The 27,375-nt window shown below is 33.1% G+C and overlaps 1 protein-coding gene across 2 annotated transcripts in view; it reads left to right on the forward strand.

The window, feature by feature from the left end:
* The first annotated feature begins 652 nt into the window (after positions 1 to 652).
* Positions 653 to 27,375, forward strand: part of LOC126881536 (adenylate cyclase type 8) — a 1,218,021-nt gene continuing 1,191,298 nt past the window's right edge. For both annotated transcript variants that reach the window (XM_050645865.1, XM_050645866.1), the window contains exon 1: positions 653 to 846. The gene's annotated coding sequence lies outside the window, so the exon portion shown is untranslated. The remainder of the gene's footprint in view (positions 847 to 27,375) is intronic.

Below are 27,375 nucleotides of genomic sequence, written 5' to 3' on the forward strand. Positions count from 1 at the left end.
AATAAGAAATATCTAGGCTAGGCCGATTTTTAGAGTATTTCTCAACAATTAATGAAATTACCATATTTTTCAAGGTATATAAGTTATTCTGTATCTTAAAATATAAAGTGTTTACCTAAAAAAATGAAGTATTTTTATAGAAAGCAAAAAATCGAAAAAATATTAATGTTTACACTAATAATTGTTAATAGTAAAAAAAGACGCCGAAATCTTTTGCAGAAAAATATAGGCTTTTTATATAGGCCTGTAATGACTAAAAAAATTCAAATGCCTAGATTTGTCACAGTCCCCACGAAAAGCTCGTTTCTCCGAGCTACAATAAAATTTTTCTCCAGGTTTTGGACAAAATAAATATTATAAAGAGGAGTCATAAAATACTTTTTTATTTCTACCTTAATTTCGTTAGTGTCAACCGCGGTATGATAAAAAACAATATTCTCAATCCTTTCCGTAAGTAACTTCACTCGTTAAAAGGTTTTTCCTGGTGAAAAGCGAGTCTATGTTTACGACCACCTATGCGGTCGCACAACGCTCGCTTAATTATCCCATGTCGCTGAAAATTGTTGCTGAGAGCGCGCATCTCTGTCACGTAGCAGCGGCTCGCAATTCGCAACATGTGGCCGATTCCGATCCCGATGGCTTTTCAGCCAGACTCTACCGCCAGCGCTGATTCAGTTACAGTCAGAGCTTTCAGGCAAGTTCGAAAAGAATAATTCTGCCAAGATTCGCGCGCGCTTTCTTGTTCAAAAGTTTTTTGAAGTCGTGTGAACAGTTCGAGAGTTTCAAGGGAGTTTTTGGATTCTTTTAGTGTGTGTTGCATGTGAATTAGTACGTGTTTTTTATCAGGTGAGTTTTAAAAGCGTTTAGAGTCTTGACAGTATGTTTGAAATAATAATTATTGTTAAAATCACACTTATGTTAAATTAATAAAATATTAATAAAAGTAGTAAGAAGAAATTACATCTAAGTTAATCAAGAATAATGAAAAAAAATAACATGTGATACCAGTATTTGCAGTAAAATATATTTTGTAATAAAACTATTAATTAAGTATAGAAACTTTACGTAGCAATATTTTGGTGAGGTTATTAACATACAAGCTTGGATATAATCATCACTATCTTTACTCCATGTACCGCTGCTCTGAGAAATTCTATGGAAGTGCATTTAAAACAGTCCCTTAAATTTTTCAACTATAACATTTTTCTTCCTCCTCTACTCCTTCCTCATATTTTCCTGCATTATCAGTGATATGAAAAACATTGTAACTCACTTTTGCTTAGTTCACAGGAGAGTGATTTAAAGAAATTTCCATAACATTTTATTTTTTTACTGCGTCAGTTTTTATATTTCTTGTAATGTTCCTAATTAAATCTATATTTTATAACTTTTCTCAGCTTTTCACTTTTACGTATCACATTTTTGTTAACATTGCTGGTCTTGATTTAGGTCGAGTTACAATACCACTTTTTTAAAGAATTTTAGGTGAAGATCATTGTAAGTGGTATATACAATGATATTTCAACAAAGTATGTGTTTTTGATTAAGTGCATATAAATGGTAACTAATGGTTTTACATATTAACAAGAAGTAAATAAAATAATATCTATTATATTTTTTATTTACTACAAAATAAACATTTACAAATTATAAAACATTTTATTTTTTTGAGAGTGTGAAAGATTCAAATAAAAACTGCAATATTGCTGTCGAATAGCTTTACTAGAGCACAAAGCAACAAGATCTTTATATTTTTTAAGTTGTTATGGAAAGTAATCCATTCTATGCTAAAGGAATTTGAAGTTCCCATAAATCTTGTATATTTTTATTCCTGGATTTGGTAGCCCTTTTGCTCAAGTTTGTTTTGTATATCTAGGTTTCTAAATGATAATTGCCCAGAAATAAAATTGTACTGATTATTTCATTCATATGAGATTCTGACCAATAGAAATCTACAGAAATCTAAATTAAATCGAAAATTTTTGATAATTTCCCGTCATCAAGTATATTACGTCAGATGCCCTTCGTTGCTCCAAAAGATAGATTCAGTGACATTAATGACAATTAATATTTTAAAAATTATAAAAGTGATGACTTTCAACCGTGAAATATTTATAACAACTGTGTGTTTAATTGTACTAACTTGTACTTACATAAATAAATTACAATAATATTTTGGTTTTGAACAGTTTTATTCATGAAATAATAATCGCAACAAATTGCACTCGATCTCTAAAATTAATATAGAATTTTTGCCCTCGTGACACTTTAAAATAATTTAATTAAAAATTAATTTAATTTAAATTAAAACTGTCAAAGTGACACTCGGGAAAAATTCAATAATTTTAGAGCTCTTGTGCAATTACTACTGAAAATTAAGAATATGTGGTTGTTCTTTACATATTTTTGTATTATACTGAAAACAAGGAATTTATCTATGTCTAAATCCCAATTCGGTATTTTGTTTAACATTGATTTAAAATCCTAGATATCATTTTGACTGAGGTTGTTTAAATCGTATGGTTTTGCTGTGAATTTTCCTGTCTACAGCATTTGCTCTGCTTTTATGTCGACCACGCAAATCTCCAGATATACGCCCTCCACCTTCCTGACTATCATTTTTTTTTTGAATGGCGTAGTTAACCACATATCTGTTATGTTGAAAGTGTCCAAAAATGTTTTCGTACAAACTTGGAGTCGCTGTCGATGTTCTGCCAACTGCAAATTATATTCATGTGTCCAGTTTCTTCTGGACTCTTTTACAACGTTTCTCTCTTGTCTGAGAACACATGTACATAAATATTCGCTCTTTTTCCATGCTCAGTTATTACCCAAAAATTACTAATTAAATTAAGTTATTCATTTTCAGTTAATTCTGATTTACATTTTGTGTTACATTTATAGTTACATCCAGGTCCCAATTCTTTCTTTTTCGGTAAGTTTGCCGTTTTTCTAGTATAGTCGTGGCCAGAGTTCCTCAGTTTCTTCAAGATATTCATTTTGCAATACTTGGATCCCTTTGTCCAAGATCCAATGTCCTACAAGATTTTTCTTCTTTGGGTACTGTTTTGTCTTAGCAGACATATCTAATGATAAATTTGTACCTTTGATGCATGTAGAAGTTTCCGCTGTCGATGATTCTTGAGCGTGCAATCAACTGTGAACATCAGGTACCTTATTTTTATCAGTGGAAGTTAGTTCGGTCGTAAATGATATAGATGTTGCAATGTTTTTATAAGAAATATTCATCGATAATAAAAATTTTCAATATAGTAACGTTGGTTACAATGTGATCTCTACCAAGTGATCCAAAATTTGCACTTACAATGAGGTTATTCTGTTAAATAACTTTTTGTTATGTAACATAAGATATGATTAAAGTTTTTAGACCAAAATGAAGGTTATCCTTTATAGATATCATTTAAGCCATAGTTGAAAAACATTGTAAGTGGAGTTACAATGTTTTTCATATCAGGTGTCGGTGTTTTTTATCAGGTGAGTTTTAAAATCGTTTAGAGCCTTGACAGTATATTTGAAATAAATATTACTGTTAAGATCACACTTATGTTAAATTAATAAAATACATATTTTAAAAGCAGTAAGAAGAAATGACAACAAAGTTAAGAATACATGTGATACCAGTATTTGCAGTAAAATATATTTTGTAATAAAACTATTAATTAAGTATAGAAACTTTACGTAGCAATATTCTGGAGAGATTATTAACATACTAGCTTGGATATCATCATCACTATCTTTACTCCATGTACCGCTGCTCTGAAAACTTCTATGGAAGTGCATTTAAAACGGTCCCTTAAATTTTTCAACCATAACATTCTTCTACATCCTCTACCCCTTTCTCATATTTTCCTGTATTATCAGTATTAGTATTTTATGTCGCTTTGCCCTCATTACACGTCCCATATTATATTGTAATTTTATTATTTTTATTGTTTTTATTATTTCGTATTCTTGGCCCATTTCTCACAAAAATTCTGCGTTTGTTTTCTTTTACGTCCACCCTATTCTAACGCCACTTTTCAAGCAATTAGATAATTTATGTCTTCTTGCCTCAATGTCCAGCTTTCAAGTCCATATTGTAGTGTCGAAAACACGTCGCATTTCAGAGCCCTTACCTCAATTTCAATCTAAAATCTTTATTTCCTGCAAAGAGTTGATTTCATTTTTACAAACGCATTTCTTGCTGTTTATATCTTGGCCTTATTTGTTTTGTTTGATCATTACTTTCTGAAACTCAGGTTCCGAGATATTTGTATTTATCAACCCTTTGTATCGATTTATTTCCCAAATGATTGTTTTTTTGTTTATTTATGTTTTTTACTTATTATCATATATTTAGTCATTTTTATATTAGTATTACTTGTAGCTGTTTAGTACAGCTTGTCATAATCACGGTGTCATCTGCATATATTATGTTGTTAATAGTACTTCCGCTAATTATTATTCCTTCCCCTTCAGATAGTAATGGTTCTTGAAAGATGGATTCAGTATGTACATCTCTAATAGTAATAGAGACATAATACATTCCTGCGTAACTTCTCTCCTGATTTCAATTTCTGAACTGATTTCCTTTATCTATTACAATTTGTGATGTTTAATTCCAGTAAAAGTTTGATGTTATTCGTAAATCCATTTTTTTGTATGTTTTTTGTCTTCAGAATTTGGACTAATTTTTTATGCCTTACTTTTTCAAATCCTTTTTCAAAATCAACGTAACAAACAAGTTGTTTGAAGTCGTGTGAACAGTTTAAGAGTTTCAAGGGAGTTTTTGGATTCTTTTAGTTTGTGTGTTGCATGTGAATTAGTACCTGTTTTTTATCAAGTGAGTTTTTAAGAGACTTTCGAAATTATTACAGTATTTTTGAAACTATTGTGGAAATCACATTATTTGCTAAATAAAATATTTAAGTTTAGTATTTCGATTTTCAAGATTCTTGCATCAGTTTGTAGGAACATGCATTGATGTCATTTGTTATTATTCCAGTAACTAAAATTTTTTGCCTAGGTGGCATTATACGGGGGCGAGTGGAAGCGTTGTATTTTCTCACAACTTTAAAAAATTCTGTGAAAAAATTGGAGGGCTGATTTTGTATTTCTGTTGTATTATCCTGAAGATATCCATACGATTTTGTTTTTTGAATTCTCCGAATATCTCTTTCCTTGTAAAAGCTGTAAATAAAAACACTGCTTTGAAGGTTTATTTAATTAAAAATATCAAATGCACTAAAATTAACAACACAAAAAAAAATTAATAACAAAACAAAACAAATCAAACAATAACTGTACCAAATTTTCTGAGGCCTAGGATGACAACGAATAGCTATTTTTAATTCATCCCATAAATGCTCAATAGGATTAAGCTTTGGGCTGCATGTGGGCCATTCTAATCTTATAATCCAACCTCTATTTAAGTTGTGTTTATAAGTCAATCAGTGTGTTTATTTACAAAAAATTGTACAGCTCTTTCAAGAAAAGAGATATTCTAAAAATTCAAAAAACAAAATCTTAGCGATATCTCCAAGATAATACAAAAGGAGTATGAAACAATATCAGCCCACAAATTTTCCCACAGAATGTTTTCAAATTAGGAGAAAATACAACGCTTTCATTCAATCCCGTATAATGGCATCTAAGCAACAAATTTTTAATACCGGGATAATAACGAACGACACCAATACATGTACCTACAAACTGATTCAAGAATCTTGAAAATCGGAGTACAAATAATAAAGTTATAAATTGTCAAACTTAATAAAAAATTGTGGGTGGCGGAATTTTGTGCCGGTGAGTGTATATGTATATATATTATAAATTTTAAAATATATGAATTTAAAATTATATTGCCAGTATGTATTTATCAGTTGCAATCCTGGGACGACTTTATTGGAAGATAGTTCATTGATTACATGAAATCAACTTTAACTTCAGAATATCTGTCTGATGTCCATTATTAGCGAATATATTTATGGAAGTTTTCGAAACAAATATTATTTCTAAACAAAATTTAAATCACACGGTATGTTGGAGATGATGTGTTCTCAATATGGTCTCAGAGATCAGATTTGTCGAGCACATTCCTAAATATTATAAACTACAAAGACACAAAGGAATATAATAACACACTACCTTTTCTCGATGTTTTAATCTCAAAGAAAGATACAAGATATGAGACTTACGTGTATAGAAAGTCAACTCACACCAACATATATCTAAACTACAACTCACATCACAACATCAGTATTAAAAAGAGCATCATTCGATCCTTATACGATAGAGCTAAACATTATCTACTTGTTCTAACGAAAATTCGTTCTTAGAAGAAAAACATTTGTTAACATCTGTATTATTAAAAACAGATTATACTTCGTCATTTATAAATAAGAAATTTTCAAGAATAGACCGAATGGAACAAAACAACGCAGAACGGGATAGGTACATAAAAGGATTACCGGAAATATCTAAAACGATAGGAAATTAATTCAACATTTCAACCATATTCAAAATAATAAAAAACCTCCTCTGTGGCTCAGTGGTAAGAGCACCTACCTTTGAATCAAAGGTTGTGTTAGAATCTCACCTGAGTAGAATTGTTCATTTATTAAAAATTAATAAATGAAAATAGTTTCTATTCTTGTGGGATCGGTACTCACCGGAGGGATCGCAGACGTTCGGATACAATTAGCGTCTCTTTGCAAAGACAATGACGTCGACTTTGCTAAGTAACAAGACACTTACTCAACACACCCACTACACATTACACTAGGTACCTGATTGGAAAAATACACTGTACTATGCCAATTGCCAGTAGTTGTCGTAAAAAAAAACAACAAACACGTTGATATTGATTTTATCTAAAACTAAACCTAACAATGAATAAGAAAGAACAAAGAATGGTATTTATAAAATTTCTTATGAATGCGAATATTTTTTATTAGGTGAAACATCAATACCATTAAACGTTAGAATAAGTCTTCTTCTTCATTTTGTATAGACATGACTCTGTATTTTTAATGTGCCTACATTAAGTTGTCGTTCCATCGTTTTTGTGGTCTTCCCACTGATCGTCTTCCCACTGAGGAACTGTCTCTCGCCGTCCTTACTACCTTATTTGTTGTCATTCGTCTTATATCGTCGTTCCATTCTACTCTTCTGTTTCTTACCCAGTTATTAATGTCTCCATATTGCATCTCCGTCGGATATTTGTACTTCTAGCTCTGTCCCTTAATCTCTTACCATCAATTTTTCGAAAGGTTTTTATCTCAGGTTTTTCGACCAATATTTTTATCCTCTCTGTGTCAGGTCGTGTTCCTGCCGCGTATTCTTTATTTTATTATTATTGGTGTGATGACTATTTTGAAAATTTTGCCTTTCATATCTTTTCCAATATTTCTATTTCTCCATATTGTGTCATTCCGGCAACTGTTTGCTCTATTCACTTCTCTAAACTCGAAACTTCTGTTTCGAGTTTTCCGTAGCTAAATAATGTGATGTCTAAATATTTAAACCCCTCGTTCTATTATCTGACCCTCCAGCTCTAATTTACATATTATTGGATTTGCTGTTATAACCATGCGTTTGGTCTGTGTTGGGGAAATTACCATGTTAAATTTTCTTGCGGTTATATTAAATTGGTGCAGCATAAGTTGTAAACCATCTTTACTTTGAGAGATTAATATTGCAATGTTTGCATAACAGATTATTTTAAGATGTTTTCCTATTATTTGTTATCCGTTTTTAGTCCTTATAATAACCGAACACCGAAATAGAGAATTTTATAGATGTTAAATTATTATATTATTATTATTAATATAGATTTACTATTATCCAGATTTAGCCATACGGCTCACACTCCCTCTAAGGGGAAAATTGACTCATCCCAGATACCTACGGTATCAAAAGGATCGAGCTCTGGTGGGACTCTTTCCGTGTTATCGAGCCCTAGGTGACTTGGTATGCTGGAGTTTCTCCCAGAAATTTTCGTACGCATCTGACCGTCGCGAGTAGTAGAGCTTTCTGCATGGTCTTATAAAGGTGTTCATTTAGACCCAGCTTTTTTATGCTTTCGAGGAGGGTCTTTGGACTCCAGTAGTAGACATATTAATCGGTATCGTCTGGGTACTTTGCATTCTCCATTGCCTTCCTATTTGAATTTCCAGATCTCTGTACTTGGCGATCTTTTCAGTAAATTTACTACGTAGATTATTGTTGTCAGGTATCGCCACATCCATTAATGTTGTTTGTCTTGTTAATTTATTAACTAGTAAGAGATCTGGTCTATTATGTGCCACTCTTTGGTCTCTTTTGTCTGTGAGCACAGTGCGGTCCCAGTATAGCTTGTAGTTGCCATCCTCAAGCATACTTTCAAGGACGTATTGATAATACGGGAGATGGTCCGTTTGGAGAAGTTCCAGCTTGATAGCTATCTCTTGATGAAGGATTTTTCCCACTGCGTCATGCCGTTCCTTGTATTCAGTTGCAGCAAATGCCTGGCAGCCCCCTGTAAGATGTTGGATGGTTTCTTGGGCTGGTATATTTCAGGTAATTTCTGGTTGGTATAACCTGATTCTGAATGGCCAGTAATGAACTCTCCGTCTCAGGGAACATCTTTCCTGATGTCAACCAATAGTTCGACGCTGTATTGTCGACATAGTTTTGGCTGACCTCATTGGGATGTCGCCCGTGCAGAGATTTACCCATCCAGGTTCGCATTTTTTCGTCTTTAGTGAGGTGGTTTATGCGCATTTCTGGTTCCCTCAGTTTGATCGGTGTTGTGCCATCTACTGCGCAAATAGCGCGATGTAGATTAGATGTCTCAGCTTGCATCTGAAAATAAGTTCTTAAATTAGCCATTTGTTTATCTAATTGCTCACCTATATCCATAAGTCCTCTTCCTCCTAGATTTCGTGGTAATGTCGTTCTTTCTACTGCACTTTTAGGATGGTGTTTTTGTGCCTTTGTGAGGTGTGTTCGTACTTTTCGCTGAAGATTTTCTATATCTGTTTTTGTCCACTTAACAAAACCAAATGAATAGCTAAGTGCGGAACAAGCGTAGGTGTTTAGTGCCTTAAACAAATTTTTACTGTTAAGCTGTGAACGAAGCAGCTGTTTTATCCTTCGTATAAACTCAGTAGTTATCTCAGTTTTCATTTGCTTATGGTCAATTTTCCGCGCCTGCTTTACTCCAAGATATTTGTATATATCGTTTTTACCCATGGCTTCGATGTTCTGGCCATTTTGCATATCGAATCCACCGGGCTGTACCTTTCCTTTGTCTATATTCAAAACACGGCACTTGTCTAGGCCGAACTGCATACTAATATGCATTAGAGAATGTTTCTACTTTTTTTAGCATCTGTTCTAGATTGTCTCGAGTAGAAGCCATTAATTTCAAATCATCCATATACAACAGATAATTAAGCTTCGCTACTACAGTATTGTTGTTCTTAATGCTAAAACCTGAGTCAGTGAAGTTTAATAGTTGTGATAGAGGGTTCATAGCCAAACAGAACCACAATGGACTCAGCTAGTCTCCTTGAAACAGGTCCCGGTTGATTGCGATATTTTCCGTTTCGATATTGTTTTCACCAGGTATTTGGAGGTGAATTTTAGTCTTCCAACTTGTCTTGATATGCCTTAAAAAAGTCACTATGTTATCATCGACTTTGTATGTTCTTAATATATCTATAAGCCATTCATGCGGCACTGAATCAAAGGCCTTTTTGTAGTCAATAAAGGCAGTAAAGAGGTTCCTTTTTTTGGTGAATGCCTGGTTAGAAATGAGTCGATGATAAGTTGTTCTTTACAACCCATAGAACCCTTAGCGCATCCTTTCTGTTGAGGCTCTATGATATTGTTTAGAGCACAATGTTGGTGGATACGCCGGGTTATACAGGATGTGACCAATTTATACAAAGTTGGAAGACAAGTAATTGGGCGGTACTTGGCTGGATCTTGGGTGTTATTTTGATCTTTCGGTATTAAATAAGTGGTTCCCTGAGTTAGAAATTATAGTATTTCCTGCGGGTTAGAAATAACATGATTAATTAATGTTGATAAGCACTCATGTATACTCCAAAACTTCTTAAGCCAGAAGTTCTGAACTCCGTCTGGTCCAGGAAATTTATAGTTATGCTCTTTGATGATATTTGAGACCTCTTCAGTAGTGAATGGTTCGTAGTTAGCTGTGACGTAGTGGTGACAGTTGTGCGTTGTACCTTCTATCCAGCCAGCATTGTTGTTAAGAGCAGCTGGTGTGGAAAGTTGATTTCCCCAAAACTCATGAATCTCTTCTTGGCTTGGGTACGACTTGTCGACACTTTCTACGTTGGAGTTGAGTTTTAGGTAGAACGCCTTCTCAGAGTTCTCAAAAAACGCATTGTCACATTTTCGGTTGTCACTAACTTTATACCTTCTTAATCGTCCTGAATAGACGGATAGTTTTTGTTTTAATGTATCCAGACACTGCTGGGTTGTGTTATTTTCTGAATCGTATCTCGAGTGTCTTGCAGTGCTCCGCATTATTTCTTCAGCTCTCTTAATGACTTTTCTACTTGTTACACCTCTTATATTCTGTGACTTGACCAATATCTCTACGCAGTAATACAATTTTTCCGAGAAGACTTTTTTCTCAGGGTGCAATTCTGTTACCAGTCCTTCCGTTATTAGTACCCCGTCGACTTCTGATCTTAACGCCCATTACATTAGCAATTGCTGTTGCTGCACAGTAGATTAGCATATGCAGATATTCCAATGTGTGGGCTTCTACGACATAATTGGGTAGGACTTCAGTGTTCACAATTTGTAACAGCGCAGCTAGTTTCTTACAAGAGTTTATTCGTGATAGCGGTGGTCTGCTAAGTGGATTTGTTCCATTAAACTCTTGTGTGGCACGAGCCATTTCGTTTGCTAGACTATCGCGCAACTCGTTGTTTTCCTGCTGTGTATTCAGGTTGAATTTCTGGTATGGGAATCTCAGGAATCTGCTCTCAAATTATTATTATTATTAATAAATTATTACGTAGATGATATTACGTAAACACGCATGGGACAATGGCAATAGAGTTCAGTGGAAAAGTTTAACTATAGTCCTGAAAGAAACAGATGGTAAAAAAATCAAAGCTATGACAATTATTATTATATTAAATTGGTTTCATTACGTCGCAAATTCCTCAGCAGAATGCAGTAAGATCTAGTAACCCCTATTAAAAGAGGAAATCAATATAAAGAAACTACCACAATTAGTAAGTCAATAACATATCGAGGATACATCATTTATATTTTAAAATAACATATCTATATAAAAAATGAGAGTTCGGTGTTAAATTTGAGAGTTACCTAAATGTAAGACCAAATACCTACCATGTCGGCAGTGTCGTATGAGTTTCTCTCCTGGTTTTTCCTAGTTATTTACTATGGGATTACTAACACGAGTATTTTACTGTCATCATCGCATGCGTTTATCTTTCTAAAAACAAATGACATGCTACGATTATCCTGATGAATATTTTTGTTAAAATTGATTTCATGTAATCGAATGAACTATCTTCCAAAAAAGTCGTCCCAGGAGCGCAACTCATAAAAATATTAGCAATATCAGTTTAAATCTATCTGTTTTAAAATGTATATGTCCGAATTGTCAATATAAATAAGTCAGATAAAATGAAATTGTTAGAAGAGCCACATGGTTTTTTACCAAGCCACAAAAACAACTTTTTTTTTAACTTATTAATGTTTTTTTATTTTGAGAACGATTTTCGAAGTTGAAACTTTATGGAAATAAACTTAATTTTAAAGTAAAATTGTGGCTTATTTCCACCAAAAATGCTAAATGGCATTAAGATGCTACAAGCAAATAGCTTCAGAGCAATATTAAAATATTTTAAAAGCGGTATTTCAAAAGCGGTAAGAATAAAAGCCAAGTTAATTGGGAATATTAAAAAGATAACAAGTGATACTACATACTATTAACAGTAAAATATATTTTGTAATAAAACTATTAATTAAGTATAAAACACTAGGTACATAGCAATATTTTCATGAGATTATTAACATAATATGTTTTTGGTTTTAAACGGGATAGTTTCCGAGATGGTTTTATCTTAGTACAGGGTGATTCATTGGAAAACGGATATACCTGATAGGGGAGTGCAATTAGAACAAAAACATGCATTGTTTTAGGAAAAATTCAAACAAGCTTATATTTTTCTAAAACTTTTTTTGTTAGTTTATATACATGTTAAAGTAAAAATTTCTACTCGCAGATTTGGCCGCTAATTGTTTATTAATTGTTTAAACAATAACAATTGTTTTGTATACTACATATACTAGTGCATATTTGTACTAAGGTAAGTTAGGTTCATTCGAACTATTTTTGGTCCCAGAATATGTGATTTAATTTATGACCTGTATTTTTGTTACACCCTGTATGTGATCATGACGATGCATCGTCAGAAGTCTCATTCTCTTCATGATCATTAATTGCATATAGTAAGTCTTCTTGTTTAAGTGCCATCTACGTGACAAAGGGTGGCAATCATCATGGCTATTTTGACCTTCGAGGCAGCTGCTCTGAACAGCTGCCTTGAGCTGCAACCAAACCATTCTCTCAGGTTCTTCAACCAGGAAACGCTTTTTCTTCCTACGCTTCTCCTACCCTCTATTTTTCCTTGAATTATGAGTCTCAAGATATTATATCTTTCTGTATACTACAAACTATTTTGAAATTCCTACTGCGCATAATCGAACTTCGAGTTCGCTTCAGATCCCAAGGACCGTTTTGACTGATTCCGAACTCGCAGTTCGGTTACCGCAAACGATAAAATCTGACAAAATCCCGAACTAGGAGTTCAGGACTCGATTACCGCGAACGCTCTTTTTTAAAGTGCGCATGCGAAGTAACCCTGGACTGGTTAAACTATTATTTTTAGGAGGACTATTCGAGGAGGAGAATAATTCTCCCCGATTATTATTTCTAGTAATGTACCTATATTTTAGTGCCGTTTCTCTTAACCTTCCGCAACGAACATAGGTTTTCTGACCATTAAAGTTAACATCCGTCTCAGAGACCGACATAAAAAAATGTTTCCATTGACACACTCTCAAGTGCAGGGTTGTGTTTACTCCTTGAAGAAGTGAAATTAAACAAGAATGATGACTTTTTTTAATTTATTTATACTCTCAAACATTAGCAAAATACCAAAGAAAATAAAAACACGTATATCACATCTCATTTGTGAAAAACAAGCTCAATTTTTCCACTGCTGTTTTTTGTACATACCTTCACCTTTTACTCCTGGCAAGTGGGTTACTAAATTATCAGCACTTGTTTGCACGTTCTTTCGGTAATATAAATATTTTTTTCATCGAGTATGTTTCATCATCAAAACAAAATCACAAATAAAAACAAACATTATTCAAGTGTACGCTCCTACAGCGGATGCCCCAGAAGAAATTATAGAAGAATTTTACAGTGACATTACTAATATTATCAAAAGGATTCGGAAAAACGAAATAATACTAATATTGGGCGACTTTATTGCCAAAGTTGGCAAAGGACAAAGTGGAAATTTAGTAAGATCCTTTGGGCTAGGGGAACGTAACGAACGTAAAGACCGTTTGATTGAATTTGCAACTGAAGAACAGCTCGTAGTCACAAACACCTTTTATGATCTTCCACCAAGACGACTGTATACGTGGAAATCTCCTCAGGATACTCCACATCACACAGTAAGAAATCAAATAGGCTATATTCTTGTCAACAAACGATTTAGAAACTCTATAACATCAGTAAAAACTTACCAGGGATCCGACATGAAATCGGATCACAATCCACTTATCGCCAAAATGAAACTTAGTTTAAAGAAAATTCGGAGACCAAAAATTCGGAAAGACAATATTAATCAACTGAAAAATAAAACAGTAAAAGGAAAGGTATAAAAACGCCTAAAAGAAGAAACGTGGGTTCATACAGAAATAGATAGCGCAGAGGTAGAACTAGAAAAGAAAAAAGAGGTAAGTCAAGAAATGTCAGAGAAATACTTAAGACATGAAAGAACAAAGAAAAAAGAATGGATGACAGAGGAGATTCTATGTATAATGGAAGACAGAAGAAAGGCTAAAGATAATAAGAAAAACTACAACAAAATAAATAACGAAATAAAAAAGGGCTATTAAAATAGCAAAAGAAAATTGTTTAAGCTCGAAATGTACCGAGATAGAGTCATTACAACAAAAACATGATTCGTTTAACTTCCATAAAAAGATCAAAGACGCTGCAGGCTTATATAAACACAAGAACACTGGATTTCTGACAGATAATCAGGGAAACATAGTATTGGAAATAGAGCAAAAAAGGGATATTTGGAATAAGTACGTGGAAAAAACTTTTCAAGATATACGAAGTAACACTGGCATCACAACAAACACCAATTGCTAATCTAGACCTCCACTTACAGTCGAAGAAGTAAAGTATTCCATCAAAAGTACCAAAGATGGTAAAGCAGTAAGCCCTGATAATTTTCATTCCGAATTCTTAAAACTTATGGACTACGACGGCATAAAATGGTTGACAAATATATTTAACGATATATATATGACTAATATGACACAGGCATAATTCCCCAAAAATGGCTAGAATCAACTTTTATAAATCTTCCAAAAAAACCCAATGCGAGAAAGTGTAAAGACTATAGAATTATAAGTTTTATGAGCCACTTGCTTAAAACATTTCTAAAGGTCATTCACAAAAGAATATAATATACAAAGTGCGAGGAACAACTAACAAGAACACAATTCGGATTTCGTGATGCTCTGGGAGCACGGGAAGCCCTTTTTGCTGTATAAGTGCTATTTCAGAGATGCATGTAAATTGTGATATATACGTATGCTTTATAGATTACCAGAAAGCATTTGACCGAGTAATACATGACAAATTAATAACTCTAATGCAAGGAATTGGAATTGACAACAAAGATCTGAGAATTATCACAAACATTTATTACAATCAAACGGCCAAAATCAAAATAGAAGACCAGTTGACTGATAAAATTGCAATAGAACGAGGAGTACGATATTTTATCTCCACTACTATTCAATATTTACTCTGAATGGATATTTAAGGAAGCTGTAGACGGTTGTGCGAAGGGAGTAATAATAAATGGTGAATGGTTGAATAATATTAGATATGCAGATGACACCATAGTTTTTGCCGATAATCTGAATGATTTACAGATATTAACAAATCGTATAACAGAAGTCAGCAACAGATACGGACTAGGTCTAAACATAAAGAAGACCAAATTTATGACAATTAGTAAAAAACCAATACTAAATGCTCAACTTACAATCAACCAACAGAATATCGAAAGAGCTGAGCCATATACATATCTAGGCACGAATTTAAATAGCCAATGGGACCACTCAACAGAAATTAAATAGCGAATAATAAAAGCGAAAGCAGCATATCTATGAATCGGCTCGAAGCTTTCGAAATGTGGTGTTATAGGCGCATCTTACGTATATCCTGGGTTGACCGAATTACGAATGTGGAAGTCCTGCGTAGAATGGGAAAAAGTGTGAAATTCTCATAACCATCAAAACAAAAAAAAAATTGGAATATCTATGATATGTAATGAGAAATCAAGAACGTTACGGCCTTCTCCAACTGATTCTCCAAAGGAAGGTAAATGGTAAAAGAGGACCGGGAAGAAGACGCATTTCCTAGCTTCAAAATTTACGAAAGTGGAATAACACGACTAGCACTGAACTGTTCAACGCTGCGGTAAACAAAGTCAAGATAGCCATGATGATCGCCAACATCCGGAACGGATAGGCTCTTTAAGAAGAAGAAGACGTTTCATCGATGTTACGTCTACCATCGGTCTCTGAGAAAAAAATTTGCCGATAATTGCATAATCACTTGACACTGAAGACTCAAAGTTTAACACTAAAAACATACACCTGAATCAGGCAGCTACTGATGGCGGCGAAGATACATAACGGACAATTTGGATATAATCGTAAAAAGTCTAAATACTCCGTCCCGCAGACCCAATGCTAGTCACGGAAGGATAATGTGTCAGTGAGAGTAAAATAAATTTTCGTTGACAAATTTTTTTTGTCGAATATCAACTCATAGCTGCATACTAAACACAAAATAAGTTAGTATTAGAAAAAAGTCGGTAACATTTGTGGTTTGTGGTCAAATTACCATTTACACAAAACAAGTATGATAATAATCAATAGTTAACGTTGCAGCTTTTATTCATGAAAACATACATAGCTTGACTGCGGTATAATTTTTTAACGAAAACAATTGGAAATGTTCACTTTTCACACGCCTACTCACCGCATGTTGTCATTGTTTTACGAGTGTTTTTCAATTTGGAATATTAATTTTATTGTTTTAGGCCCGATGATACCATGGGAACACTAGACACCCCAAATTTAATTTCGAAGTAATTTTCTATTAACAGAATTTTAACTAAAATTCCAAAGGCTTTTCTAAAGTGTTTTAACTTTTATTTATTTTTTTTTATATTACATGATTCCAATTTCTATTTTATTTGGTAATAAAGGCACAACAAGTATAAAACTAATTAATTTGATGTTTTGACTTCCACGTCGGAAATAGTTACCAAGCACCAAAAGCTGTTTAATTTATTAATATTTTGTACTTTAATAACGTTTTTCGAAGTGAAAGTAGAAACGTCAAATAAAGTAATTTTAAACTTAAATTATGGGTTTATTTTCAAATAGTCCCAAAGAGAAAGTGGATGCGTTCGCTGATTATTTAGAAAACATATTTTAGCCTAACCCTGGGGAAACTCATATAGACGATGAACCAGTAGCTTTGATTCTGTTAACATACAACTGACTGCTATAAAAGAAGTTCAAAAATTAATCAAAAACATCAATACAAAAAAAGCGCCTGGGTTTGACCTGATGAATGGTGAGATACTAAAAAAATTACCTAGAAAAGCCATAGTAAAGCTTACTACACTCATAAATGCATCCTTTAGGCTTAGATATGTTCCCATCCTTTGGAAAACTGCAGAGGTTACAATTATACCAAAAGTAGGACAAGATAACCATGAATTAACATCATACAGGCCAATCTCCTTACTATCCATAATATCAAAGGTGTTTGAAAAATTACTACTACGAAGAATGAATCATATAATTGAACAAAAAAATATTATTCCAACTCACCAATTTGGATTTCGTGATAAACACTCCACAATTGATCAGATCCATCGAATAGTAACTGAAATAGAAAAAGCACTGGAAGGGGACAAAATTTTTTCGGCAGTATTTCTGGATATCGCAAAAGCATTCGACAAAGTATGGCACGATGGTCTGTTAATGAAGCTAAAGAAAATATTTCCTATGCAACTCGTTGAAATATTGAAGTCATACCTACACCAGCGAACATTTAGAGTTAAAATGGAAAACGAGTACTCTGCGTTAAAGCAAATAAATGCAGGGGTCCCACAAGGTAGCGTTCTTAGACCAATACTATACCTTTTGTACACATCTGACATTCCGGAGAGGGAAAACATCCAACTGGCCACATTTGCTGATGATACAGCAGTCATGACAATAGGAGCAACTATAGAGGAATCTACGATTAACTTACAAAATGCAATTAATGGCATAAAAGGCTGGTCCAAAAAATGGTGTATAAAGTTTAATGAACAGAAGTCAGTTCATATTAACTTCACTAACAAAAAAATCAATAATCTTCCAATTACCCTAAACAACAACGTTGTTCCTAATAAAAAAACAGCGAAATACCTGGGTTTAAATCTCGACGTCAAACTAAAATTGAAGGAGCACGTTAAAAAGAAAACTGAACAGATGAAGATAAAGTACAAAAATATGTATTGGCTAATAGGTAGGTACTCTCAACTTTCCATCCAGAACAAAGTACTAATTTACCAACAGATATTGAAACCGGTGTGGACCTATGGCCTACAATTATGGGGCTGTACCAAAAAAAGTAATTACCGAAATTTAGAAACGCTCCAGAACCGAATATTAAGGAATATTGTATGTGCTCCTTGGTATGTTCGGAACGATGATTTGCGTAGAGATCTTAAAATCGAATCTATTCCAAATGAAATTAAGAAAGTCGCCAGGAGACATAAAGACAGGCTCCATAAGCATCCCAACCATGAAGCACTTCAGCTTCTTGTCAACGAACCCCAGATGCGAAGGCTCAAGAGGACTAAACCGTTCGAGCTCGTGTAATGTGTGAAGTTGTGCCTTAGTTAGTGTTGTGCATTGTATTGTAGCCACAACAAATACGTGAGCAATTAGTGAAAAGCAGAGTCAGTGCTGTGCTGTGTGCCACAACAAAGAAGTGGACATTTCATGTAAAAAAAGCTAGGATGGACCAGGTGACATCTAGTTTACAAACATTTTTAGGGAAATTGGGTTAACGACAAAATACTGATTAATGTTGTAGATTAGGTGTATTTATATTGTTTAAATAAAAAAAAAATTTCAAATAAAATACACTCGGAAAATTTAAAGAATACCCATGAACGATCACATCAATCACTTATTTTGTATTTGCTGTCTCTTTTTATAAATAACAAACGTTTGTTATAGAAAAAGACAGCACATACAAAATAAGTGATTGATGTGATCGTTCATGGGTATTCTTTCATTTTCCGACTGTAGTAAATTGTATAAGAAAAAAAATTTTTGACAAGTTTGAATCTGTGAACTGGATTATAGGTCTGGATCCCGCGTATGAAAAAAAAAGTTGATTAACAGCCTCATCCTCATCCTGAAAACTCACGAAATAATTCACGTCGTGAAAAAATTACGGACACCGGCCTATTGGCCTTATAGGTCTGGATCCCGCGTATGAAAAAAAAGTTGATTAATAGCAAGCTGAAAATTTGTTAATAGCTTAAGGGTGTCTAGTCGGACAAACTTTGATATATGGGAACACTGGAACAGGGGAAGTTTTAATTGTGGAACAGGTTGAAAATTTGGTCAGACGGTCAGACCACGAAAACGGCACATGTATTTTGTCCGACAGAACAGACTTAAACTCTCCGAACAGAGATTAAACTCTCATGCAAAAATCAGACTGCTATTTATCACCAAATGGGCGTTTTAATGAGTGGAACTTGTAGAATATGTCAAATGACAGGAATTATGACAGGTGATAAATAGCAGTCTGATTTTGGCATGAGAGTTTAATTCCTTTTCATAGAGTTTAAGTCTGTTCTGTCGGACAAAATAAATGTGCCGTTTTCGTGGTCTGACCGTTCCAAATTTTTAACCTGTTCCACAATTAAAACTGCCCCTGTGCCAGTGTTCCCATATATCAAAGTTTTTTCCGACTAGACACCCTTAAGCTATTAATAAATTTTCAGCTTGCTATTAATCAACTTTTCTTTTATACGCGGGATCCAGACCTATTACACAATCTAACCATCACAAAATTTATATTTCTTAATCACTCCAATTTCATTTTCTGGCTTACATTGTGCTACTGTTTCGTTGTGCTTGGGTTCGGTGTTCAATTTATATTAAATTCTTGTAACATAAAGTTCACTATGTAGTGACTGTATACAATATTTGTCAAAGTCAGATCAGTTGTCATTTGTCACTTACTTGAACACTACCCAAAATACGGAACTCATTGTCATTCATTGTTCTCACATTTTCTTGCCAAGATGTAGTATCCGGCAAATATTGGCTTATTTTTGATCTGTTTGTCCTTCGTCCAGTGTGTGTTTAATGTTATTTATAAGTCTTTAAATTACCTAATTTCTTGCCGTACAAATGCTATCTACACTTTGCTGGGATATCTTCCTGTTTTGACGAAGTAAGTCCACGTTATTGTAATTTTCTTCTAACATCAACTTTGATTTTTTTGTCAAAGTTTTTCCACTTATTTCTTTTGTTACAATGGCGTTCTTTTGGCTTATTTCAGATGCCCCTGATGATCCTAAGTTAGCGAAAGTATACTTGGGCAAGATTTGATTAAACTACACACACCGGCAAAATTAGCCGAACACCTTAAAATGGGACATGTTTGATGTCTCGAATCTCCTAATCCTGTTGTCCTATTTGAGTGATCCTTTTAGTATGTTATAGACTTATTAGTTAAGAATATCGGTGTAATAATATTGTTGCTAGACAGGTAAATGTCATTTTATACCGGGTGTTACAATCATACTGTGTTTTTTCTTAAAGTTCGGAACACCCTGTGGAATATTCTAGCACATATAAAATATTAAAATTAAAACTCGATTGTAGACTTAGGCTTTCTTAACATTTTCTTGTGTGATATATTTGCTTATGTAGGAAAATAGAAAAGTTATGTGCTTTAACAACTAGCCATGCTTTTTATCATAAATCCTCATAGTGGGGGAGGCAAGTATGCTAAATTTGCAGTTACTCGAGCGTTATGGGGACCTATTAGATTGTGAAGAGTGGGTGATAAAACCAAAAAAAGTTAAGTTAAGTTTTCCATAAAGTGTGGGACTCTCCATTTTTAATTTAATTTTCCATTTCCACCAATCGTTTTTTCCGATTATAGGAAATAATCTATAATCTATATCTATCCATAATTGGAAAAAATGTTGCGAATAAAAGTTGCTTATTTTTACGTCAAGGATCCAAATCTGCAATAAAAACTGGGGGCTCCTATTTAAGATTTTAAAGTAACCCCCCACCCCATCTCTGTGCGGGGTCGTGTTTGGTGCCATTCGGTAGATTTTTGAAAAATATTGAATATGTGTATTTTGCAGTTTTACGATCTAATGTTCAGTTCGCGAAATATCGCAGGGTTCGTATTTAAAATTTTTAATTTACCTTCACCCCTCTCCGTGGGGTGTCACGAGTCCCCACGGAGGAAGGGTGGGAGATTTAATTTACAATCTTAAATAGGAGCCCCCAATTTTAATTTTAGATTTGGATTCTTTACGTAAAAATAAGCAACTTTTATTCGACACATTTTTTCGAATTATGGATAGATAGCGCTCTAATCAGAGAAAAATGATTGTTTCAAATGGAAAATTAAATTGAAAAATGAAAAGTCTCCCACTTTATGGAAAACTTAACTTAACCTTTTTCTGATTTTAGCACATACTTTTCACAATCCAATAGGTCCCTATAACGCTCGAGTAACTGCAAATTTAGTATACTTTCCTCCCCTACTATGAGGATTTATTGATTAAAAACATGGATAGTTGTTAACGCACATAACTTTTTTTATTATCTTACATAAGTAAATGAATCAAAAAGGAAAATGTTAAGAAAGTCTAAGTCTACAATCGAGTATTGATTTTAATATTTTACATATATGCTAGAATATTCCACAGGGTGTTCCAAACTTTAAGAAAAAAACACAGTATGTTTGGTACACCCGGTATAAAATGATATTTACCTGTCTAGCAACAATATTATTACAACGATATTCTCAAATAATAAGGCTATAACACACTAAAAGAATCACTCAAATGGGAACAGTGGTTTAGAAAATTCAAGACATCAAACATGTCCCATTTTTAAGGTGTTCGGCTAATTTTGCCGGTGTGTGTATATGCTCGAAATCTGCCTTTTATTCCTATAAATTGCATAAGATACCACAAGTAAATAGCTTCAGGACAATATTACATGATTCTTCTAAAAATAATAAGTTACAGGTAATATATTAATGTCCGTAAGGAAACCATATAGTAAATAATTATATAGGTAATTTTATCCTGTAGGTTCGAGAACTCTGCAAACCTCACACATGATGTTGTATCAATCGCAGACAACTTATAAGATAGTTTGGACATCTTGGATTTTGAAGCACCCTATGTAATGGTTACATTTACAAAATACCCAATAGGTTACATTGACATTGCGCTTCAGTTTGCGATACTCCATTCGAATGGACATCAGTCCATATCAGTATAGCAATCAGTCACCAGTGTTGTGAAATCGGTTTCAGTCAGCTTAAAATTTCCCATTTTCGCGCGGTGGGCGAAAAATTTTCTCATCTTTTCTCTGAATTCAGTATTTCTTCCACAATAACCTGCCCTTCCACAAGAACAAATTGCACTCGAACTCTAAAATTAATATAGAATTTTTGCCCTCGTGACACTTTGACATAATTTCACTCGCCTTTGGCTCGTGAAATTAAAACTATCAAAGTATCACTCGGGAAAAATTCAATAATTTTAGAGCTCTTGTGCAATTACTACTAAAAATTTAACTTCAGATTTACATCCCACCCTAAACAGATACGTTTTATCACTAGAAAAGCTCAACAAACATCACCAAGCGAAAATTGAAAGATTCAAATATGGCGTAGAAACTAAAAATACTGTGGGTTTTCTGGAGCAGGTAGTACATAGTATCTTTTCAATGCTAGGTAGCTAAGAGAGAATGAAACACATTCTAAAGACATACTGAACAAAGCTCCAGTTTATTTTAGTTCGTGAAATATTTTCTTTAATATAATAAGTGCATTCTTGCAAACACAAAGGCGTTAGAACTCACCACTCGGGCCTCAGAATTAGGACATTTCACATATTCAGAGTTCACGTTTACAAAACAATAAATATGCCGTCACTCGGTATAGAGAATACACAGCGCACCATTTGGACTTAGTTAAAAAATATTAAATAATATTTGATATTTAATGTTATTTAATTTGTACTCTATTTAACTCATTACACCACTGCGTCCCTCTGACAGTAAAAAAAGGTTTTGTTTTATTATCTAATTTATCAGATAAAAATATTCTTTTGAATATGTAGGATATAATAATAGTGCAGTAACTGAAGGTGGATATGAGCTAGTAGCTCCGATTTCGTTGAACCTCTATTGATTTTTATGAAAATTGGTGATTGGTTAGAGGATATCTTAAGGAACAAAGGTGACATGGTGCCAACTTGCACTTTTACCCTGGGGGTGGGTGCCACCCCTTCTCGGGAGTGAAAGTTATTTTATTAAAAATAATCCCATAATTAGATAGGGGGACCAATTCTAAGCAAAATTTGTTATTTAAAGTTATTAAAATAAATCCAAACTTTTTGAGTTATTAAAGATCAAAGATTTTAATTTTTCTTGAGAAAAATGCATGTTTTTAAACGGTTTTTCACTAATAACTCAAAAACTATAAGTATTTACAAAAAAGTTATTATTACCAAAATTGAAGGTAATAAAAAGTGAAATAAACCCCTTATTAAAAAATCTTTTAATGTTAACTGAAAGTGAGTTATAGGTAATTGTATATTTTTTTCGGCGGGGACCCAAATCTAAGTATTCAAGCTTAAATAGCGAGTAAATGATGCATTTTATAACATAAACTTATAAAACATTTGTCAAAGTACTTAGAAATATCTATCAAATGAGTCCTCGAACAAGTTGATAGCATTAAAATTTATGCTCCAAAAATTTTTCAAAATTTATCTTTTAAAATTTTTTTCCAAAAAATGTTATTGTTTTTTTTAATAACTCCGGTAATTTTTAGTATATCAGGTTTAATTAAAAACCATTTGAAAGTTAATTTCAAGGGCAATTAAACGATGAATTGAATTTAGTCTTTTAAACCCCTTTCTTTTTTAAAAATATAAGGTTAAATGGCCTAGGTTACATGGTTTTCGCAGCAAAATTTAAGCTTTAAACGTTTCTATCTCGGTTATTTTTTACCCCATAGAAATAATAAAAAAGTTAAAATATTTAATACAGACAAAACTAAAATTTGGTTATAGTATATCATTTTTTACGTATATTAAGTATTTTTGGAGTTATTATCAAAAGAAAGTGAAAATTACGATCATTTTAGAAATTCTGATTTTTTTTTAAATTATACCTTTTTTCAAAAATTTTCATTCCAAACCGGTTAAAATTGTTAAAATCATCACTTATTCTAATATAAAGAAAGTATTGTACGGATTACTATAAATTTTAATTTTTGTGGAAATGACGTATGTCTTATTTTTCACTTTTTCCTAAAAAACTCGAAAGGGTTCTCTTAGTTTCATCAGAACTTGCTTAATTTTAATTCTATTAACTTTTTCTGAAGCTGAATTGATCGGTAATCCGAAGTGCTTTGACAAGTGCTTAACAGGTATATTTTATAAAATGCATCGTTTTCCCGTTATTTAAGCTTGAATACTTAGATTTGAGTACTCGTCGTAAAAAAATTTACATTTAATTACCCATAATTCACTTTCAGTTAAAATTAGTTTAGTTCTCTAAGTGAGAAGTGTATTCAGTTTTTTATTATCTTCAATTTTAGTAATAATAATTTTTTTGTAAAAGCTTATAGTTTTTGAGTTATACGTGAGAAATAGCTTTACCGCATGCTTTTTTTTTAATATTTGATCCTAATAACTCAAAAAGCATTGATTTATATAAATAACTTTATATAACAAATTTAACTTAGAATTTATCCTTACATCGATTTATGGTATTATTTTCAATAAAATAATTTTCACCCCCGAGAAGGGGTGGCATCCACCCCCAAGGTAAAAGCGCGAAAATTTGCATCAGGTCGCCTTTGTTGCTTGAGGTATCCTCTAACTACTCACCAATTTTCATGAAAATCGAGGAGGTTCAACGAAATCGGATGAGAAAACCTTCAGTGACTCCACTATAATGTTATAATGTGTCTGCGATTACTAACAAATAGTAAAAACTCAGAAATCAAGAGCTTCTTCGAAATTAAAAAAACACGTAAATTTATATCGGTAGGGGGACGAATTTTCATGAAAAATTCATTTTATCCCTCGAGTTTAACCCCCTACTGCCCCGCATCAACCCCCACTTTTTTTTAGATAGCAAGTGTGGTCGAGTGGCACATCATTAAAGGTAACTTTTTATCTACACGACAGTCTATTTTTCTTAATTTACGTAATAAATTTGAAGATAATTTTGGACACAAATTTATCAAAAATTAGTTAAAGGCAAAATTATCTTTAAAACTATTCAGCAAATTAAAAAATAAATAGAGGGTCGTGTAGAGAAAAAACAAACTACCTTTCAAATGATGAGCCACTCGACCACATTTGCTATTAAAAAAAAAGTGGGGGTTACATTTGAGACCATGAATTTTGCATGAAAATTCGTCCACCTTCCAATACAAATTGACGTGTTTTTTAAATTGTGAAGAAACTCTTGGTTTCTGAGTTTCTGGGATGAGGGGTCAAATTTCCGTTGGAACACACTGTAAGTTAATAATCAGTCAAAATTGCGTGCCATTACATTAACCTATGAACTATGACAATTAGTGAAACATTGTTCTAGTCCTGTCGCCAGGGGGGGTACAACGGCCTTCTTAATTCAGATGGACTTACCCAAGTTTTTTTTATGTATTTTGACCCGTAGAACACGAATTTTTTGGGTAACAGTTGATCCGGATGTCGATAAGATTGTTATAAACGAAGAAGTTGAGGAATTACATTACAGCGATTTCTCGCAAAACAAAACATTTTTTTGTATTTTTTGGGTCATTCTAACCAAAAAATGTTCCTACAAGTTTTTTCGTAGGATGCATAGTTTTCGAGATAAACGCGGTTGAACTTTCAAAAAATCTAAAAATTGCAATTTTTGAACCCGAATTACGTTTGAATAAAAAATAAAATAGCAATTCTGCTTACCGCCTTTAAAAGTTTAAGTCAAATTATATCTGTTTTGAATATTTGCATTGCTAAAAATTTATTTTTGATTGTTAAAAAAAAGCTATAAACACATAGTGTTTCCCATGCCTAATATATGCGTTTTAATGCATGCTACTTAGAAATAGCCCCGCTTGCACTTTTACCTCCTCTACGTACTCGTTCGATTTTAAATGAGAAATCATTGAAACATCACTCAAGCACTAGGTGTTTATAGCTTTGTTTTAACAATAAAATAATACATTTTTAGCAATACAAATAATTAAAACCGATATAATTTGACTTGAACTTTCAAATGCGGTAAGCAGAATTGCTATTTTATTTTTTAATCAAAAGTTTTTCAGGTTCAAAAATTCCAATTTTTCGTTTTTTTGAAAGTTCAACCGCGTTTATCTCGAAAACTATGCATCCTACGAAAAAATTTGTAGGAACATTTTTTGGTTAGAATGGCCCAAAAAATACAAAAAAATGTTTTGTTTTGCGAGAAATCGCTGTTATATGATTCCTCAACTTCTTGGTTTATAACAATCTTATCGACATCCGGATCAACTGTTACCCAAAAAATTCGTGTTCTACAGGACAAAATATATAAAAAAAACTTGGGTAAGTCCATCTGAATACAGGAGGCCGTTGTACCCCCCCTGGCGACAGGACTATTCCGCATAAACAAACTTAATTATTTTTTATAGTAGGGGAGCAAAGTATGCTAAATGTGCAGTCACTCAAGCGCTGTGGGGACCTATTGGGTTGTGATTATTAGGTCCTAAAACCAAAAAAGTTAAGTAAAATTTTCCATTTTAGTGGTGAATTTCCATTTTTTAATTTAATTTTCCATTTCCAACAATGCTTTTTTCCGATTATAGCGCCATCTATCCATAATTCGAAAAAATGTTTCGAATAAAAGTTGCTTATTTTTACGTAAAGAATCCAAATCGTCAATAAAAATTTGGGGCTCCTATTTAAGATTTTAAAGTAACCCCCTACCCCACCTCTTTGGGGGGTCATGTTTGCTAACATTCGCTAGATTTTTCAAAAATATTGAATAAGTGTATATTGCAGTTTTTCGATCTGATGTTTATTTTGCGAAATATCGCCTGATTTGTATTTAAAATTTTAAATTTGCCCCCACTTCTCTCCGTGGGGGGTCATGTTTGGTATCATTCGATAGATTTTTGAAAAATATTGAAAACGTCCTTTTTAGTTTTTCGATCTGGTGTTCATTTCGCGAAATATTCGCTTTTTTTGTGAAAATTTTGACTCACCCATTTCCTTGCGCCCCGCTCAAATCGTCAGATTTTTGAAATATACACTCTTTTGCATGTACTTAACTTACCTTATCTTAATCTGAAAATTTCGAGTATTTTTAAGGATAGATTTTTTTTTCGAGCACCCCTTAAAGAACGCCCCTGTGTAAGAGCCAATATATGGTAGAGGTACATCTGCAGGGTACCAGGTTTCTCCCCATATGATAATCTGACGCGCTCGAGTAACTGCAAAAATCTCCGCTTGAGCGGGGATTACAATTACACTTTCAGTTTTAATATTTATGTAACTAAAAATTACTTATTATTATTTTATTATTATTTTATACAGGTATAAACAATATACAAATACACCAATAAAAACTTTATATACTTATAGTCTTTGCTTTACTTTCACAATGTACATTATTATTTAAATTTATATTTAAGATTTAAAACCTTAAATATATACC

The sequence above is a fragment of the Diabrotica virgifera genome, chromosome 3 (genome assembly GCF_917563875.1).
Source record: "Diabrotica virgifera virgifera chromosome 3, PGI_DIABVI_V3a".
Lineage (NCBI taxonomy): Eukaryota > Metazoa > Arthropoda > Insecta > Coleoptera > Chrysomelidae > Diabrotica > Diabrotica virgifera.